The sequence below is a fragment of the Cuculus canorus genome, chromosome 15 (assembly GCF_017976375.1).
Source record: "Cuculus canorus isolate bCucCan1 chromosome 15, bCucCan1.pri, whole genome shotgun sequence".
Lineage (NCBI taxonomy): Eukaryota > Metazoa > Chordata > Aves > Cuculiformes > Cuculidae > Cuculus > Cuculus canorus.
The window spans coordinates 13,972,585-13,992,461 of record NC_071415.1 but is presented as its reverse complement, the minus strand read 5'-3'; the positions used below and the strand labels follow the sequence as shown (position 1 = coordinate 13,992,461).

The 19,877-nt window shown below is 40.5% G+C and overlaps 1 long non-coding RNA gene across 1 annotated transcript in view; it reads right to left on the bottom strand.

The window, feature by feature from the left end:
• The window catches only part of LOC128853694 (uncharacterized), a 135,572-nt gene extending 134,992 nt beyond the window's left edge, over positions 1-580 (bottom strand). Inside the window, exon 1 of the long non-coding RNA XR_008452379.1 lies at positions 558-580. This is a non-coding gene — a long non-coding RNA (uncharacterized LOC128853694). The remainder of the gene's footprint in view (positions 1-557) is intronic.
• Between the last annotated feature and the right edge of the window lie 19,297 nt (positions 581-19,877).

Here is a 19,877-nt window from a genome sequence, read left to right as displayed (position 1 = left end):
AGAAACTCTACTGAAAAACACAGAGTGCCCCTAAGCAGCCAGATTCTTGTCTGGATATTTTTTATATCACCTAGGGGAGTGTGACTACAGCAAGGCTTGGACCTTGAGGTGGCCTTACAGCTCAGTCCTGCAGCTGAGCTCACCACCCTACAGGTATCACACAGCAGACTTGAGAGCATGACGAGCTTTGTAACCAAACCAGCTGTATTTCTACCTAGCATTTTTAAAAGGGTGAAAAAAACCCAAACCCAAACCTCAAACTCTTTGGGTAGAGCACCTGAGCAAGTGAGGGTGCAGAGCACACCCACAGTCTGCACCAGAACCCCCCTGGGCTGTGGCTCAGGCAGCAGGTCCCCTCAGCAGCAGGTCAGGGCGTGCATTGCTGGCACAGGCAGCTCTGCCACCCGTCCTGGTCTCGCTGCACTGCTGGTCATCCTCAAACACCCAACGCAGAACGTGTTCAGACAAACCACCGCTGAGTTCTAGCCTCAAGCCAGAATGAACTCAGCAGAAGGAGTGGAAAAATACCTCTTTCCTAGATGTATACATTCACTCACCAGCTGCCGCTCCCACCTCCCCGTTCCTCTCCGCACTATATGTGAGTTAATATAAAGTGACTTGGAGGGCTGCCCTCCTTTGGAGAGTCACTGCTTCCTGTTGGGCCCCTTGCCATTCTCACAAATATGCACTAAAACGATGCTATTTGTTCCCAGAATAGATCATATCGTAATCAAATCTGGAACAATGTGGTTAAATATTTTCTCCATCTTACTGGGTCCAGCTATTTACTGTGGAGAAACACTATTATAGGGTACAGCTTGCAGTGAAGAAATCCCAGATTTAACAAAACTTTAAGACTAATGCTTAAAACATTGCTTAGGACATCTCTGGGCTCCTCAGAGTCATCTGCCAACAAAGGGACGTGCCTATAGACACCCCAAATATACCTCGCTTCCCCCTGCCAAGGTGCTGCCAGAGAGAAGCACTAAGATGATCAGAAATAAAGGTAATTTACAGCAAGCCAGATGTCTACATTCCCATCAGCTTTGGTGAGATAAGGATTCAGAGTCTAGTTGTAGAGCTAGAGACCATAAGAAAGTTCAGTGATGCACAGCTGTAAATCAGAGAATAAACACTAAGAGTTGTCTATCTCTGGAAGATGGGAGTCACACAGACACATTCTTATGCACCTTGATTGTGTTTGCACATGGCAGGTATTAGAAGGACACTACAGCACAAACTGCTTTGTCTTTCTTGCAGAAACAGAGTGCAAAAAACTATGTTTAATTTCCATGTGTTTATGAAAATATAATCCTGATTACTGTACGTTTTTCTTGAAAGATAGGACATAGCTACACTTATATCTTTTTTAATACAGATGAAAGAAGAAAATAAGAAAACATGTTCATACCAATCAACAAGACAGATTAGGATTTTATCCAGTGCATGTTTTAGACAGATGGGTTTTCCTTAATGCCTTGGATTTCCCTCTCCACCCTATTCACAGTTAAGATAAAGACACCCAGCAGTCTACAGAGACTTTTTCCACCATGCCCACCCCCAAAAAACTCATCCAAAACCCCAAGTCCAGCCTTGCATTCCAGAACTGGGATTTCACCTTACTTTTTCTAGAACTGCATTTCCGGTAATTCAGTTCTGCCTTAAATCCTTGGATGCTCCCACAGTTTTCATCTAAACTTCTATGTATTACATAGAGGCAATCATTTGTGCATAGACAAATGACATGCAGAAAGCCAGAACTACCTATATAATAAGAGAAGAAAGTCTGTATTGATGAAAGAACTTGTAATCACCAAATTCTTGATAGCACTGAGACCAATCGAGTTTTAACAGCAAAAGCATTTCAAAATTCCTTGCAATTGAAATTTTGAAAGAAATAGTTGCTTTGGATTTATCAAAACAGTTAGTCTCTGTGTGAATTACTTATTATTTTTGACAGTTTCTATGACAGTTGGAAAAAGTATCATTTGAAATTCCCAAAGGTGTAAACAAAGTTTCTTGGTTTAGTACTGCAGACACAGACCATTCTGATGCAGCTGTAGTTTTCTTGTCTTTCCCACACACACCCCCCCCAAAAAAATTGCCTGAACAACATGATTTCAAGCAGTTCTGTTTCTAGCGGAATTCAGTTGCCAGTGGGAAGATGCTCAATGCACATCCCCATGAACAGCTCTGTCTTGTTGTCAGAGGTACCCATTGACTGAGCATCTGCAGCTGAACAAGCAAGTTTTGCTCTTTTTGTTTGCAGATGCGCACGTACTGCTCAAGCACAGGGTTGCTGTACTACCCCTGCCTCTCCCCCATATCTTTTATTTCTTCTTCCTTTGCTCTATCAACACAACTTCCATGTGGCAGAGGGGGCTGTAAAGCTTGAATCAGTCAAGCTGCCTTGCAGCAGGATCATACAAGCACCGAGTTTCTCAGATCATGAATAAGGCTTTCAAACAAGAGCTATTTGCTGTAACATTAGTTTAAATGGACTTTTCAGAGACAAGCAGGAATTTCAGCTGCTCTTTAGGAAGAACAGTCCATCAAAACTGTTACATCAGTTCTGCAAAGGGGCTTCACAGCACTTGTGATCTATTTTAGAGGTTTGGGGGTTTTACTGTGCATCAAGTATGCATTGCTGTCCATGTGGTGTTTTGCTGTAGGCTGACACATTCTGATAGTCTCTTCCTTCCTAAAACCCATTGAAAATTCCTCCTCCTCACACCTTATTTACAAGATTTGTAGTTTGTTGTTTTATCAGTTTGGGTGGAGGGGGGTGTGCGAAACTCAGTTTTAGGGACTTTTTTTTTTTCTTTGCAGAAAAGGGAAGAACAGCTTCTCTCAAAATCTCACACTAATAACCTGTCAGGGAATAACCTGCTTTACAGAAGATAGAATATAGGTTCCTCTAATTTGGGTCCCGAACTGAAATCAACTTTCCTCTGAGTAGGCTGCAATACTGGGTGCTCAAATCCAAACGCCAGATAGAAAAAGAGCCAGTGCTGCAGTTCTGGTCATGCAGTAATCTGTGGCTGACAGCTTATTTTCCACAGTTGTTTTTCTGTACTTACTGGATCAGGGTAAGGCTCCTCCTGTGCTGCTCAGGAGTTAGAGAAGGGAAGGAAATTTCTGCCCTCAGAATATCAGGAACTAAGGAAGCAGCAAATGGAAAAAGACAACATCTACATAAAAAAATAAAATTTGTACAAAGAGCTTAGAAAATATGGTAGTGAGAAGCACTGTTTCCTTCTCTCTTCCAGTGATTATCTCTTTTCCTAGCCCAATGCATTTTAGCAGAGACATCAGCATGCAGCACATCAGGCGTTAGGTTGTTCCAGCCCATCTCAAAGTGATTCTCTGGAGAGCCATGTGTTGAACAGTCCCTCCTAGCCCACATGCAGGAAAAAGCTCTTTTCTCCACACTTGGGGGCTAGAAGAAAACAACACTCAAGGTCCAAAATATTTGCCTGTTGGAGCTAGCGAGGAAGAGGTCTGCATGAAATACTGTTTGTGCAGGTGAAAAATAAAAGCCTTGCTCTGACTGGGAAGCCACCCATACTTTTCAGCTGCATTCAGTACCATTTTATATTTACATTTAAATCAACCCCCTTGGAACAGGGTGAAGACCAGCTTTGAAAGCCAAGAGTCATTTGAAAACCTCCGAGTCAAACTTTTATTTGATATGGGCAGAAAGATAGGAAATATTTTAATGGGACCTTAGAGAGAGTATGGAGTTGCTCAATGTGAACCATCCTTTGAGGTGTGTTCACACGACAGCTACGAACTGTTCCCAGCACTCACTGCCGGGCGCCGCTGCCCTTACACCAGAAGGATGCCTGTCCAAAAGCAGCTTATTCCTCCAAGCCCAGAAGTGGTTTGCATTAGGAAGCATGTGCTGAAGTGACTTGGCCACACACACCCCTAAGGGAAATACAGCTCACATCCATGAAAGAATTCACTTGTCAGGACAGCTTCAGTTGGTTCTCCGAGCAAACAAGCTGTCTCAGCAAAAGGATGTTGTTGCTATATAAATGTATGTCTCCATTAAGGCTTTTGTCCAAAATTAAAAACTGAAGGGGAAAAAAAAAAAATCACATTTTTGTAGAAGAGTAGAGTGAGTCAGCATTGGAGAAAAGTTTTTTTTTTAAAAAGGAAATACATGTAGTCCTGATAATTTCTCACTTAATTCAGAGAAACTGTGGGTTGATACGGTTACAAAAGACTTCTGAAGAGAGGTCACAAAAAGGTGGTGGAAATTTAGAGCTAGAAAAAAATCATGTTTAAGTATGTTACAATTTTACTCAAGCTTCTAAAAGATGGGTGATAAATATTAAATAATTCATAGTACTATTTTATTATTTATAATGCTTAATACAAATATGGGACATTTGAAATAGGAAATCAAGCCTTTTTTTTCATTACTAGTGATAAAATGCTTTCAACTCCGCATTAGCTACAACGGATACAGTGTCTTTGATTCCACTTACTCATCTTAATTCATTAAATGAACACACTTCGTCTTTGGATTTTATCGCCAGCATAGTCTGCCACTTTCTATTACAATCCATTTTGTAAGATACCTGATGCTCATACCTGAATACCTTTCTATTTCATTCTCACTTTCATCCTTTAATTATCTGGTTTCAGCAAACTCTGAGCACACGTCCCATTTCTCATGAAGAGATGACCCCATTGGCTGCCAACAAACCACAGACACATTGAAAACACGGCACACTCAACCTGACCAAGAGCAAATATCTTTTCTACCCAAGTCTCTACCTTAGTCAAGCATTGCACTGCAGAGAAGACCACTTTGGTTCACGTATTCCTTTTCATTGAGGATGCCCAAAGATCCTTTAATGACACCTTTATAAACAGCTGTTTGATAAGAAGTTTTGTAAACATTTCAACGTTAGATTTAAACAGAACACTAAGATGCTTTTTCCTGAAGTTTACTGTGGGCTTCAGGGTACAATTCTTATTCTCTAGAGAACCTGCAGATTGAATTACGAAGGGAGAAGTGGTGGAGAGTACCCCAAGAATTCAGATAATGTCAAAATTCCAACTGTGTTATTCCAGTTAAACACAGAAGAATTTATTCACTTAGAAGGGAAATATTCCGCAAGATAGCAGACAGTAGACCATCTAAATTATATTTTACACATCATGAAAGTATAGGTGTTCAAGCAGTCATGTAACGAGCGGGCTATTACAACCAAGTTACTAGAGTACTATAGGCCTCCAAGTTATTTGTCCTCGGGGACCTCAGTCAGAGCTCATCATGCAAACTCAGAATACAATCTGACTCATATGCTATTAGAGTATTGCACGTAGCACCAACTGGATTTCTGAATGCAAGGGAAAACATGTTAGCACAAGCCCTAGAATCTCTATATCCATGAGAGCAAGTGGGATAGACAATATGCAGAGACCAGCAATGCAGGTAATTAAGAGGAAAAGGTAAATACATTCTGCAAAAGGGAGGAAAAAAAATGAAAAAATTCACTTGCTCTGTCACTGTTTTGAACAGGCAGTGTTCTAAGAAAAGCCTCCTGCTTGGTTTTAACTTATCCTAATGACTGGGGATGTTGTCCTTACAGTGATAAGGTAAGGCTGAAGAATGATAAACCCGGAAAAGATCTTTTCAACATCACCACAACACAGAAATTCAAGAAATAGTCATCCACAAGCCTCACAGCCTGCTAAGGTCGGCATTTTTTTGCTAGTGACTGCCACACATGTTAACATGGCATAAAGGCTGTCTCAGAGTAAATAACCACACCTCCCCAGCCTCTGGAAGCTCTGGAGGGAAGAATTGCAACCCACAGATGATGTCTGTTACAGTCCAGTCTCCAACAGACAGCACATTAGGAGACAGCAGTTGGGCTTTTCTTTTACTACCAGAAACATAATTCCTCCATAACAGAGTATAAATCAATGTCTATTTTCTTTGTCAAACTGACAACTGCTAAGGTTTGACGCCTAGAAAATGGCTCTTCCAAGTTCGTGCTGCACTTCAGATAAAAATCTATATACAAGGATAAAACTTATCTACTGCACGAGTTAAGGAGGGGAGGAGACTTCCTTACCTTTCTTAGCCAACAGGAAGATTTAATGGAAAATTCTATTGTTCTTCTGTAACAATCTACTCGCAGCTCCCAGGGGGGCTCTGATACCCAACAGAGATACCCTGATACCCATCACACTGCTACAAATATTTCTTTAGATGCCAATCACATATCTGAGTTGTTTTACAAGAAGCTAGAAAGTATTTCACTGTATTTTTCTCCATCTTTTGGACTTCTGAGCATGAAGATATTTCTATATTGTAATCCTTAGCTGCAAAGTTTCTTCATTAATATTAAAGATTAGGTGCGATAAAGTTAGTGTTTACACAAGAAAGGCAATTCAGATTAAGTCTTCATGCTGTCATAGCGTTTCTCAACAACTCCTTGTGCAGACAGCTGTAATTCAAAGCATCCTCTCCAGAGCAGAGCTTTATTCAGGGCATTTGTTGAATTAAAAATTAATATCTCTGCTGCCACAGTTTCAGAATAACTTGAAGAAAATTTAATCTTTCTAAAGAAATGTATTAATAAGTTTAACACCTAAAGGAGAACCACCAAAAGACTATTCCTGTTGAAGTGTATTTTTCCTTAGCTAATTTACTCCTGCAAGGGGAGGCAAAAAAGCTATGTCAGCATATGTTAGCTTTTACACTTTTAGAACTTTCACATAGGGATTCATGCAGATAAGTTTTTCTTACTCTTTCTGAATTAGATACACCAGAGAATCAATTCTTTAGGTGTACCAGGAGCCAGAGCTCTGACTGGCTTTGTTTTTCTCTATCAAAATGTAATTAAAATACCAATTCCATCTTCTTACAACAAATTTGTGAAAGAAGCCATTTTCTTGCAATAAATTCCTAAAGATTTCATGACACAAGCAGCAGAGCAGAGTAGAAGTGCATAATAAATCACTCCAAATTCTAGCTGTGTCTAAAGGGTTTATAGAAAGCTCTCTATCCATTTCACACTCCAAAATCTGAATTATAATTAATTTCAGGAATCAACCAACCTACCCCTACTTTAAAAAGGCCAGGTTGAGGAGTGCATTATATGAGGTTACAATTGGAATTAATCAGAAAGCAGATATGCACACACTCATCTTCCCACTTACTCTTTGGCCAAAAAAATATTACAGGCACCCTGACAGATACTAAATGATCTTTACAAATAATACTCGCTGGTGATAAGTGTTACTGTTTTGCAGCCTCGTGCCAATACAGTGTTTTTCAGCAGCAAAACAGGCAACACTTGACATCTCCTGTGTTAACTACAAAGATACATTGATGGCCATGACAGCTTGCTTTCTTTTGTATTTCACTATCCTATCTGGAAAGAACTCCAAGGATGGAAGAGCCCAGAGTGCTAAATTATATTAAAAAAAATTATTAACACCCATGAAACATTAATGAAATCTTAAACATAACTTTTTCTTAGGAAAATGCTATTTACCCATTGTCTTGCAGAGATTAAATGAGCAATGAATAACATCTGCTGTCTTGAGCCCTGATGGTACTTGCTGATCTTACATTGCCCCGATGAAAAGCAACAGGGTTTTCTCTGCCTGAGTCTAATGCGTTTTGGAATATGTGACTTCAACCTATACTACCCAAACACCCTCACAAAAAGCTACTTCACATTTAAAACAGGGCACTGGTACACTTTTTAGTATATGATAGAAGTGAACACTAAGAAAAGGGCTGCGTGGCATTGTCCCTCTGGACAGGGTCCTTCCCATGCCCCACCTCTGCCCTTCAGCAGCTAAGCAGCCTTCTGTGCTGGGAGGGAGGGGATCGGACCCTTTGCCCATGCATCTCCACAAGTCTTCCTACCTGGTGATCACAAAAAGGAAAGGTTTGTTCTTTCCTCTGCTTCGGTTCCTGAGGTGTTAGTGAAAAGGCTGGACATAGTCTGCACAAGGCAATAGTTCCAGAAATATCATTTTACTTCACTGCCACCTGCAAGGGGTGAGGAATAAAAATAACCGCTCCCTAATTTAATAAGGGCTTCAAAGAAAAGCATCTCCTCTTCCAATATCTGCCCGTGGAACTATTTTTGTCCAGTTCACTGGGAGAACAGTTACATTCTGTCATGCCTAAAATACTTTGCTTCTTTAATCACAGCACAGAGCTTCTACCTGCAGTAAATGAACTGAAGCAACAAGAGAAATTTATTACAGCCACCAGCTAGAGATCAAATTCTTCTCTCATCAATTATTTGGGCCACTACCATTTTTAGCAGTTTCTGCTCTTAATAAAACTGATCGCAGCTGAATGTTTCACTGCTTCTATAGGAAATGCCAAGACTTGTTATTTCATTATACATGTATTCTCCTTACTTGTATATTCTCTAGAAGGGTTTTATATATAAATGATGAGCTTTTCTGGTTGACAAAGTATTACTAAAGTACAAGCTGAAGAGCTGCAAGATAAATTCATCCTTGCAGAGCTGCTGCTGGTTTTTATGCAACAGCAGAAGGCACCTTTTTTTTTTTTGCTCATCTTCCAGAGGCAGAGTTGACAATTTGGTTTGGGGGGACAGAAAGAGTAAAGGCAAAATAGTCTGAGCAAAGCCCATCCTCTAGTCCAGCATTGAAAGGAGGAGGACATGACTTCCACACAATCCATCAGGTAAGGGCTGAGAGAGCACGGGAAGTGTGAAGCTGGAGGCAAATGCGTGCCAACCCCTACATTGGCAGCGCTGGCACACAGCATTACTCAGAGAGGGACTTTGTCATCTCAAGGACCAGCCAACTTGTTTCCAAAAGCTACCAGTTGCTAGAAGGTAAAGCTGGATCACAGGATTTATCACTGGAAACAAATGATTCACTTGGAGGAGTCATCCTGACAGCTTCACAGAAACAGGAGATCAGAGTGGCACACAAGGGAGGTGACAAAGCTCTCCTTGCCTCTGTGAACTTGGAATCAGGGACAGGAGGCAGCAAGGAAGCAGCTGGGAACAGGTCTATTTCCATATGTTCCTTTTTGAGCATTGCATCACCTCAGGAAGGATTAGCATGAGGAGTCAGGGCTCTTTTCCCCAGGCTAACAGGAGCTCAATGTTTTATAAAAGAGATACTGGCAGCTCTGGGGACTCTCACGATGCAGGTCTAAAGCAACATGCCATAGGAAAAACATTTGCTTGTCCTTGAATAAAGGGCTTTAGCACACTGCATGTTGTGCACAGGCAGGATGTTCCTGTTGGATGACTAAAAAAACCATGTTCTCATCTCCCCAGAATAAGAAGATAAGCCAATAAGAAGGAACCAAGAGCCCATAAAATCACTGAACTAAAGCATGTTCCTAAAGGTTAAGCATTTGCATTGGCAGAGGTGCCATAAGAAATCCTTGCCAGGGATGGGCACAGAGCAAGCTAAAGCAGCACAGAAGTAGAGGCCTGGCTGCCTCTCAAGAACTTTCCTCATTCAGCCTAAAAGCAGCTTTTAGAGCAGTTTTGCCAATGGCATTGTCAAACATTTTGCAGCTACACTAGCTCAAACTTGCTTCATGTATTTGCCTGAAGTCTAGTTCACCAGCCTTAACCAAAGATCATTTCAGCCGTCTCCAAAAGAACAAGTTTCCATTATCCCTATTTTTCCAGCTCTTTCCACAATCTCTACAACATTTGCTCAAAGGCAATTGAGAAATAAGTCAAAAAAAGCAGGTGATATGAAACGTCCATCCTGTAACTCCAAGCGTCATCACCCAAGCAGCCAGGAAGAAAAACTTCTGCAGTGAGGCACAAAGCAGAAAAGGTGCTGAGGGCAATTACTGACACCAGAGAGAAAGAAAACTCAGGACTAACCCATCAGGGCACCTCAGTGCTACACTGCCCTGCCAGGGTACATGAGCTCTCAGAAAAACAGGGGTCAAAAGTGAGGAGATTTAACACTTCCACCTCTTAGCCAACCGAAATTTTAGTCCTATGACTTTGGGGCCTCATTTGTGTTTCTGAACAACCTTCCTGGCTGGAAGTGAAGCTCTTCATTAAAGTGTAGATGCAACTCACTGTGATAAACACCATGAAGTGACTTATTCTGCCAGTGAAGTCAACTATACCCCTCGTGGTGTAGCACAAGATATTCTTAACCCTGGTTTCATGGATTGTAGGACACAACATAATGACATTCTCTTCTTTTAAACTTGTTTGTAGAACTGGATGTCGCTGCTGCCTTATAACATGAAGTGGAGAGACAGGTTTCAGCCATATGTATGTCTGATTTCCAACAAAACCATTTTTATCTGTTTTTGAAAATATACCATTCTGCAGCCCCTATATACGATTTCACTGAAATAAAGGAAAAGTCTGATTTGAAGAAACTATTATTCTCCTAATCACCTGGATTTTCCTCGCATGTTTCTCAACCATAAAATTCTTATTCCCTCATTTTCAGCTGTAGTTTATTGAATTAGTTGTTTCAGAGATCAAAATCCAGAACAGCTCGAGGCTCCAGGATTCCTTTCATTCTTCTGTCTCTAACCAATGAGAAGAGTAAAGAAGTAATAAAGGCAAGATTCAGATCTCGTCATTCATGCAGAACACAGAAGGTGGGTCTCCCCTTCAAGCAAACTCACCTTGCCTGGCTGAGCACCTGCATGTGCTTAAGCAGTATGAGGTAGAGTCAAATTAAGCCAGAGGAAAAGGTTTGTACACATCCATCCTCCACCAGGTCTGAAGACTGGTGGTCTTTGAGGTCTCCCAGTGGAAATTGCCAGTCTGTGTTATTACTGTTAGATCAGCACAAGACAAGCATTGGCAAAGCACATCAGAAGACCTCAACCTTCGAGGTCTGATTAGAAGTAGAGGTTCTAGTGGGAACAGAGCGCCTAATCTAGAATATGAAGAAATTCTCTTGAATCTATTCTTTAAATTAAGAGAGAGATGAAAAATTAAATGGTATAATTAAAGGTGAACAAACTCAAGGGAGTCATTAGACAAACTGTGAAGAGATCAGCTTTAAAAAAAGAACAGAATCCAAGATAATGGAATTCAACCATTTCAACTCAGTTTTCCTCATTTTCCTCAGTTGGGAAAACATTGTAAGCCTTTGTCAAACAAAGATGTTAAGTGGTAATTTCTACAACATTTATCTTTGAGTATTAGGTTTAAATGAGGCTTTGTAAGGTAAGGGCTGGTGACTATTTAACCTGCTGTACTGGAAAAGATATTAAACGTGATCCTGAATTATTGCTACAACTCATCATTTCCTAATCCTTTAACTCTTAGGGAGGATTTAAAATAAATTATATAAGCTTTAGTAAACAAATAAGTATACAATATAAGAAACTAAAAATTAAGCAGACTACCCGAGAAGGAAGCACACATTACAAGTGAGGTTTAAGGGTGAGTTTTCCAAAGTACTTCAATAAATTAAGAACCTAATTCTCATTTATTGGAACAGGTAAAGGAATGATTTCCTACAAGAAAATATTTAACTAAAGTTACATGACAGAAGTACTTATTTTATGGTTTTTATGACAAAAAGAATACACAGTGCAAAAAGACTCCTGGAGTTCCCGATTGCTTTCATTTCTTACCATAAGAGTGAAACAAGAGAATGAAGGGAAGATTATATTGCCAGGTTTCTCATTATTACTGGCATCATTGCCTTAATGCATTTGATTACATCTTAATCACAGTCACCCAGTTCCCTTTTAAATATGCCAAATTCTGTAACTGAAAAATATCTTTACACCGACCGCAAAGTGTTCAGTCCTGACCACTGACAAGTTGTGACAACTGCACTGAGCCTTCTGGGAGAGTGTAAATATAACTGGCTTCGTACCCACGTGGGTATCATCTGTCGACATCAGTGTGTTAAAGCTGCAAGGGAGGCAGGGCCATACGTTGCAGGAGTTTCCTGAGGTGTTTTGGGAATAATAAAAAAAAGCAATGCACACGTGTATAGGAAAGGGTTGCTCAGTAAAAGCGTGCAATGCAAGACTGCCCTCTGAATGCCTGATGTTCCCAGGTTGTACTCTGGGATATTCCTGGAAAAAAGTTTAATTCTGGTAGGGCCAGTTGAGGAAAACTACACAGTGTTCCCAAAAGCTGAGATCGGGATAACAAGCATATCAAGCTACTAAAATAATTACCTTTAACAGAAAAATAAGAAGTCAATCACTGGAATGTAACTGAAAATCCACCAAGCTTGAAATGCGCTTTTTTGGATCTGAGCTAAAGCAGTGCAGAGGACTTTCAAGAGCTTCTTCCCTTCCTATCTGCTTCTCCTCTATACCTCTCTCAAGCTCTCAGGCCTCTCCTGAAGCTCTTAACAAGCCCAGGCCTGCAGAAACTGCAGAGTGGCTTGTAAACTGTGTCAGTTCTAGCCCTTTGTCTGCCACCCAACAGAACCAAAATTCAGCATCAGAACTGAGACTCCTTTGTGAGGAATGAGTCAGCAGTCACAAAAATGCAAATCCACCACCTGCCTTCCTGGGGAAAACAGACCTTTCAGCAATGGCTGTGTTTGACCACAACTTTGCCTCCTCTGCCACTCACTGCTAAGTGAAAGAAATTAAAAGCTCTTTTATTAAAGAAACATTTAATTATCAAACAGTCTCAAAGTCACATGCACAGGCTTGTATACCGGGACTTCGCACTTTGATACCCTGTAATGAGATATGGCAAAAGCAGAGACAGTATTTATTCCACACATCAGAATTTCTTGTTGCCTAAACCCCTAAGATCATAGTCTTAGCTCCCTTCTTAGTTCCTCACAGGTGGTTGTCCAGAGCAAGATCCTACAGGGATTAAAACAAGGAAAGTGATAAAACCTGCCAAAAATATGCAGTGATACATATATGTGTGGAGAAACAATAGCTCAGTGCTGCCCTGAGACAGAGGTAAAAGAATGATGCAGATGGGAAGGGAATAATTTATTCTTCATGTGTGTAGTAGGTTAGATAAGAAATAATGAGAAAATTACAGCTAGGGAAATTCAATTCGGACATCAGGAAATACTTTCTAATAGTTAAGACTGTTATGCCTTGGAACAGATAGTTTAGGGAGACTGGGGAATATATGGTGCTGGTAGTTTAAAGTGACAGATGAGCTGAATTATCTCCCGAGTTCCCTTCCAAGTCCATTTTCTTTCATTCAGAGTAAATAATTTCCAATTCCTCTGTAGACTCTTGCACCTGTACAACCTCTAAATTTCCAGACTTTGTGAACATGAATTAGAATATCGGGTTGGAAGGGACCTCAAGGATCATCCATTCCAAACTTTCTTGGCACAAGCACAGTCTAGACAAGATGGTCCAGCTGAATCTGAAGTGTCCAACGCTGGGGAATCCACTGCTTCCCTGGGGAGATTATTCCAAAGCTGAGTGTGCTAATTTTGAGAAGTTTTTCTATTGTGTCCAAACAAAATTTCCCTAGGAGTAACTTTAACTCATTACCCCTCATCTTTTTCATGTGACTCCTTGTAAAAAGAAAGCTTTCATCTTCTTTGCAGCCGCACTTTAAATACTAGAACAGAGTGATAAGGCATCCTCTAAGCCTTCTTTTCTCAAGGCTAAGAAAAAACAGTTCTCTCACTTTTTCTTCATTTTGCAGGCTTCCCAGTCCTTTGATCCTCTTTATGGCCCTTCTCTGGACCCTTTCCAGCCTGCACACATTTTTGTATAGCAGGAACAAAAAGTGAACACAGTTTTGCCTGACAAGCACCAAGTAGAGTCAGATAACTTCTCTCTGCCAGCAGCGCTCTTCTTGTTGATGCAACCCAGCTTCCTGCCGGCTGTCTTTGCCACAGCAGCACACTGTTCACTCATACCAGGCTTGTTGTCCACCAGGACCCCTCGTCTCCTTTTCCACAGAGCCAATCCCCATCCAGGGATCAGCCTGTGCTGCACTCCTGGATAACGTTTTCCCAGGTGCAAGATCTTAGGCTTATCCTTGTAGACCTTTGTAAGGTTCTTGCTAGCCTACCCTCCTAGCATATTCACATCTTCCTACAGAGCCAACCGGCTCTTCTCTCTGAAGCATCTCCTTCCCCACTCAGTGTGGTATCAGACTTCATTAGGGTACACTCGATCCCATCATGCAGATCACTTATTAAGCAACATTGGGCCCAATATAGATCCCTGAGGGACTCTGTGACAAGTTGCCACTTTAAAAAGGAGCCATTTACCACAACCCTCTGGCTGTGGCCCGTCAGCCAGTTCCCCAGAGACCACACAGACCACTTGTCTAGATCATAACACATCAGTTCCTCTAGGAGGAGGCTGCGAGAAAGCATATCAAAAGCCTTGGAGAAATCCAAGTAGACAGTGTCCACTGTTCGCCTCCCATCAACTGAGTGGGTTACTTGGGAGTAGAAGACAACCTGGTTTATTAAGCACAATTTGTCCTTGATGAATCTGTGCTAGCATTCCACAATCACTTGCTTCATTTCACTTGTGATAGACCCCAGGAGGATTCATTCTATCTTTCCCAGGGACTGAAGTAAGACTGATGTGCCTATGATTTCCTGGAACATTTTTTAATCTCTTCCTGTAGATGAGGGTGACGTTACCCTCCTTCTAGTCTTCTGGGATATCCCCTGATCTCCACAGCTTCTTAGAGATAACAGAGAATGGCCTCACAAAAACATCAGCCAGCTCACTCAACACCCTCGGATGGATATTGTCAGAGCCTATCAATTTCTAGGAGGCAAGTTTCTGTAATTGCTCACATGAAAACTCTTCCTTCAGTGACCATGGGTCTGTGTTTGCATTATCTATGCACTTACTTCTGAATTAAGAGTGTCTTTGGGTTTTTTTAAGAACAGTATATAAACCAAGAAGTATAATTACAGTCATTTTACCACACTTACACAGACCATAGCTTCATTTAATCCAAGAACATAATGAAGCATCTGACTATGTGACCTTCATTGAGTCAAGAACATCAGCCATTTCAAATAATATTCTTCAAGTGCTCCCAAACAACATTTACAGGTTACAAGGTACCACTCTGTATTTAACTGCCTTAAACACTCCAGTGTTGTTAACTAGAATGGCTCAGTTTGGCATTACTGAGTGAACAGTTTCTAATAGTGTGCATTGTAAAAATTCTCCACAGGAAGCACTTTTTAAGGGTGATTTATTTAGCACCACCACTTATTTTTATCAAAATCACAACTTAAAGAGCATGCCTAAAGAGACAATAAATGAAATCATACAGTCCTTCTGCATGCAAAACCAAAGCAAGACTCTACAAATCTGATCTTGCCACCCATTGCACACACACTGGCATCGACCCAGCAGAGCACTTAAGTGCATGCTTAATTTTAAGCATACAGGTAAAGCCATTCAAGCTAATGGAATCACTTAAGTGCTTTGCTGGATCAGGGCCAGTCTCCTCAGTGTCTTGCAGTGTCAAATACATCAAGCAAGGGCTTCCTCTAATTGCATCAGACTTTAATTGACAAAAATCAAAGTAACGCAGCATTTAGACTGATTCCATCTCTCCGAGGCAGATATTATAATCACAGGGAGTAAGACAGTGTTTGTGCTGTCCTAGTGCCTGAAGTGTCTTGGTGGATTTGATCCACCACACTTGGTATAAACCCTTCTTCAGCACTTCTCATCTAAGCTTTCCATCCAACTTGCGTTTATTGAAAAAATTGATTTCTCCCCCCAGCCCAGATGATTACACTAGCTTCTCATGTAACTATGTTGTCTTTCATACCAAGTATGTTCTATCATTTGCTGTTATCTCTTCCTGATGTACACTCACATTTAGGCTGTGGGCTTTTAGAAAGTGTTTTTACTTGTACTTTGAAGCTCTTCATGAAGCTGTGGAACTACACAAAAAATAAAGGGTGTACAAGAAACATTATCTATTCTGCTGCAGTGAAAGGGCAGATCACATAGACATTTAACAGCCTAACATCATAATCTGAAGAATGATACTCTTTACATATCACTTGTTCTTCAACTTCCAAGCAAAAGAGTAATGTGTATAATGACCCATAGCTTCGGTAGTCCCACCTCTACATAGGTTCCTATAATAGCAGTGCTGCAGTTCTGAAACAGTTCATTTCAGCAAAAAAATCCCAAGACATCTAATTCAGCACGGGTGCAGAATTAACTTCTCACCATAGTTTATTCCTAAAGCAGTTATGAAAGGGAAAGAAGTTCCACATCTGGGAATCTGTTAGACTGAGTTTAGTTAATACAATTACTGAAAATAGGTGGTTGAGAGCTTTGTTAGTAGTGTGGGTAGAGTATGGTGAGAGCAAAGCCACAAGACAGAATAAAGATGTGGCAACCAAAACAGTAACCAGGAAAGAAGGGAAGAAATTTCCAAAAATGCAGGGGGAGTTTGCGATTTTTTTTTTATTCTATTTATTCACGGCCAGTTAGAAAATAATCAACTTTTGTCTGCAGCTGCTGAATAGACCTATGCCTAAAAGGTATATTTCCCTATCAAACAGGGAGGTATTAAAGAATGGGGAGGGTCGTGTAGCTCAGCTTTGCAATAGCATTATTTCTGCAGTAGCTCTCTGAAACATAACTGTACCTTCAGAAATGCAACTACATTTTCCTGTGCTTTCTGCGTGAAGTTTATGCAGTTGAGAGCTCAGGAAGCAGTTTTTCGCAACACCAAGTAACCATACTCCACTAAACACCAACTGTCCTCACAGCTGGTGAAAGAAGTGAAGTCTCCTAGATCAGTAGCATCTCAATTCTTTATGTACCTGTAGCACCTGTGCTGCAATCAGCTCAGAACAGATAAGAGGGCATGTAGAGCACAGGCATTACAAGGAGCAGTTGAGGGGACTGAAGCTGTTTAATCTGGAGAAGAGGAGGCTGAGGGGAAACCTTGCTGCTCTCTACAACTGCCTGAAAGAAGGTTGTGGTGAGGTGGGTGTTGGTCTCTTCTCCCAAGTAAGTAGTGATAGGAGAAGAGGAAATAGCCTCAAGTTGCACCAGGGGAGGTTTAGATTGGATATTAGTAAATACTACTTCACTGAAAGGATTTAGGGGCATTGGAACAGGCTGTCCAAGGAAGTGGTTGAGTCACCATTCCTGGAGGCATTTAAAAAGGCATGATGTGGTGGTTAGGGACATGGTTTAGTGGTGGACATGGCACTGTTATGCTTATGGTTGGACTTGATCTTAAAGGTCTTTTCCAACCTAAATGATTTTGTTAAATACAGAGGTAATATTTAACATAGCAACTTATTTAACTTGGCATGTTTGGAGACAAGATTCACCTCCTTGCATAGTCTGAAGAAACAAAACTCTCCTGTATTGAAGTCGTTGCATTGAATTTTTAAGTTCTCGTCCACTCCAGACTCCTGTTGAAAGTAATAGCAACTTGCATAGACTTCAAAAACTTGAAAGATACTTTCCCTGCAGAAATGGACACTGAACAGGATAGGTTTCAACCATATCTTTGGGTTTAGTGAAAGATCTTACTTAGAAAAACCTGATATTGAATTCTAATCTCTTTCTGAAGACAGACTTCACTTGTTACCAAATCTGTAAAGAATTCTGTCTTTTGTAACAACCTTTTAGAACTCGAGGCCTTGGTATGTACTTATAAAACAGTTAAAAATTGGTGATCCTCAATAAATTCATCTAAATGCAAATTAATTTGCATAAAGTAGCCATTTTACCACTCCAGACTGCAGGCGCACCTTCCCATCTCACTAAAAACACAAAGTCATTGGGACTCTTCTGTTATTGATTTATCCATGGGGCTGAACCCTGAATGAACACATGAGACTTAGTCACCTTCTGCAACTACCTCATCTGTAAGGATCACTCTCTAAAATGCATAGGCAAGACAAATATGATATAAAAATTAATTCAAGAAAAAAGCTAATTTTCAAATATCAATAAACCCAACTCTTAGTATTTTCTTACATCTCGTATCAAGTCTTACAACTCTACAGTCACTGTCTCTACCAGAGCGCTTTCCCTAAAAAAAAATTCTAACTGAAAAAATCCAAAAAATCCAAACATTTTGCTTTTGTGCCCTGTACCTCAGAAGGACATTTAGTTATTAACTCAAAATTTAACTTTTAATCATATCTGCTCAGAACAAGGTTGAATCTGTGATGCAATGCAGAGCTTTCCTAAAAGGCATATGGCATTTGGAAAGAGTAGAGAGGAAAAACACAGACAGGAAAAGGTTCAGACTTCTATAGCCTCAGTTTTGCAATGCGTGGTAATTATACTGAAGAATTCATGACTCACTTTGGGGCACTACTGTGCACTGCTAAATTAGAAGTTTGGCAAGGACACCAGACAAATGATGAAAGATATAATATCGGTTTCTCCAGCATAACTCATCACTATACTCATGGCTTTTCAAAGGTCTTTTTTTAGCCTTCTAAGATGTTGTGGTTTGAGCATACAGACAGTAAAAGGGGATAAAGTCCCTGTGGTGTATGAAAGATTCTCTGGGGAAAGCTGCTTGGGTTTCTCCTGTGTAAAACTGAGAGATCATGAGGGTCTCACACTCTCCTGTGGTGGCCAGCACCGGCGAGGACCTCATCTGTCTGGTTGCTCCCGATGCCCGGTCCATGTGTTCCTCAGCTCAGCTCCCTCTTATCATAGACCCATTCCCTTGTATCTGCTCTGCAGTATTTGTGGTGACTTACAGCCATTGAGGAGTGGGGGCACGATCTTATATTTCTATATATTTTATTTCTTTCTAATAATTTTCATCATTATTATTTTTATAATAATTCATTAAAGCTGTAGCTTTCATTTCCAACCCACAAGTCTCTTTCATCTCATTTCACTCTCTGCTTTCCCTGGGGGTGGGGAAGGCAGGGAGTTGAGTCCAGCTGCATGGTTTTAGATGCTGAAATCCAGCCAGACCAGAGCTAAACCATGACATATGAAAACAACATTTTTAAAGAGCAACATATTGAATCAAGAATGTACTATATGAAAGTTGGCAGAAATAGGTAGAATTATTCTAAAAATCAGCCTTTCAGGTAGTTTAATTCACTATTCCCTGAAACTTGTTTCTAAGCATACACAGTATCTTACATGGAGACTACTTAAACAGTGCTACATTAAAGCATAAGTATGATGTGGAGACAAAAAACTCTTCCACTATAACATTCACGACAGCAGAAAATGTTTTCTTTACACCAACTTACAAATGTGCCTTGTGAAAATTATTTACATAAAGGCTCCTTAGTCATCATTTGACAGCTGCAATGAGGCCAAGCTCACTGGAAGACACACACATTGTGATAGAACTTAAATTAACTCTTAAAGACAAATCCTTTGCTCACAAGGTTTTCAGTCAGACTGGAGTTATGCAGCACATTGGAGTTAATCCAGTTCTACCAGATGCAGGCAATCCTCCATGTAATTCTAAACTAGTTATTCTGATTTGTGATGAGAAAGAATTGGTATCAGTCATAAGAAAGAGGCACCAGCATCAAAAATCTTGCTGTGTGACCCAGAATTATCTTCTCAGTTTACCCAGATACAAAACAAAAATACCCAGCTCCGCAGAAGGACAGGAATTAACTTCTGTTAGGTACTTAGACATCTTTTCACAAAAGTTACAGTAACATGCAAATGATCATAAAAAGACTTTCACAGCTCATAGCAGTCAGGGTTTGAACATGGAGAAAGTAGTTAAAACATTAGCAGAAATCCTGTCTGTGAAACTCATCATTAACTTCAAGGCCATCCCCTTCCCCCGCATAAACCCAGCAAACTCCCAGAAATACTGGAGTCAATTATTAATGGTAAAGTCTCCATATGCTAAATAACCACTGCTCTGTATATTATGTATTTTATTTAAAGGCAAGCATAGTGATCGCAAACAGTTATTTTTAAC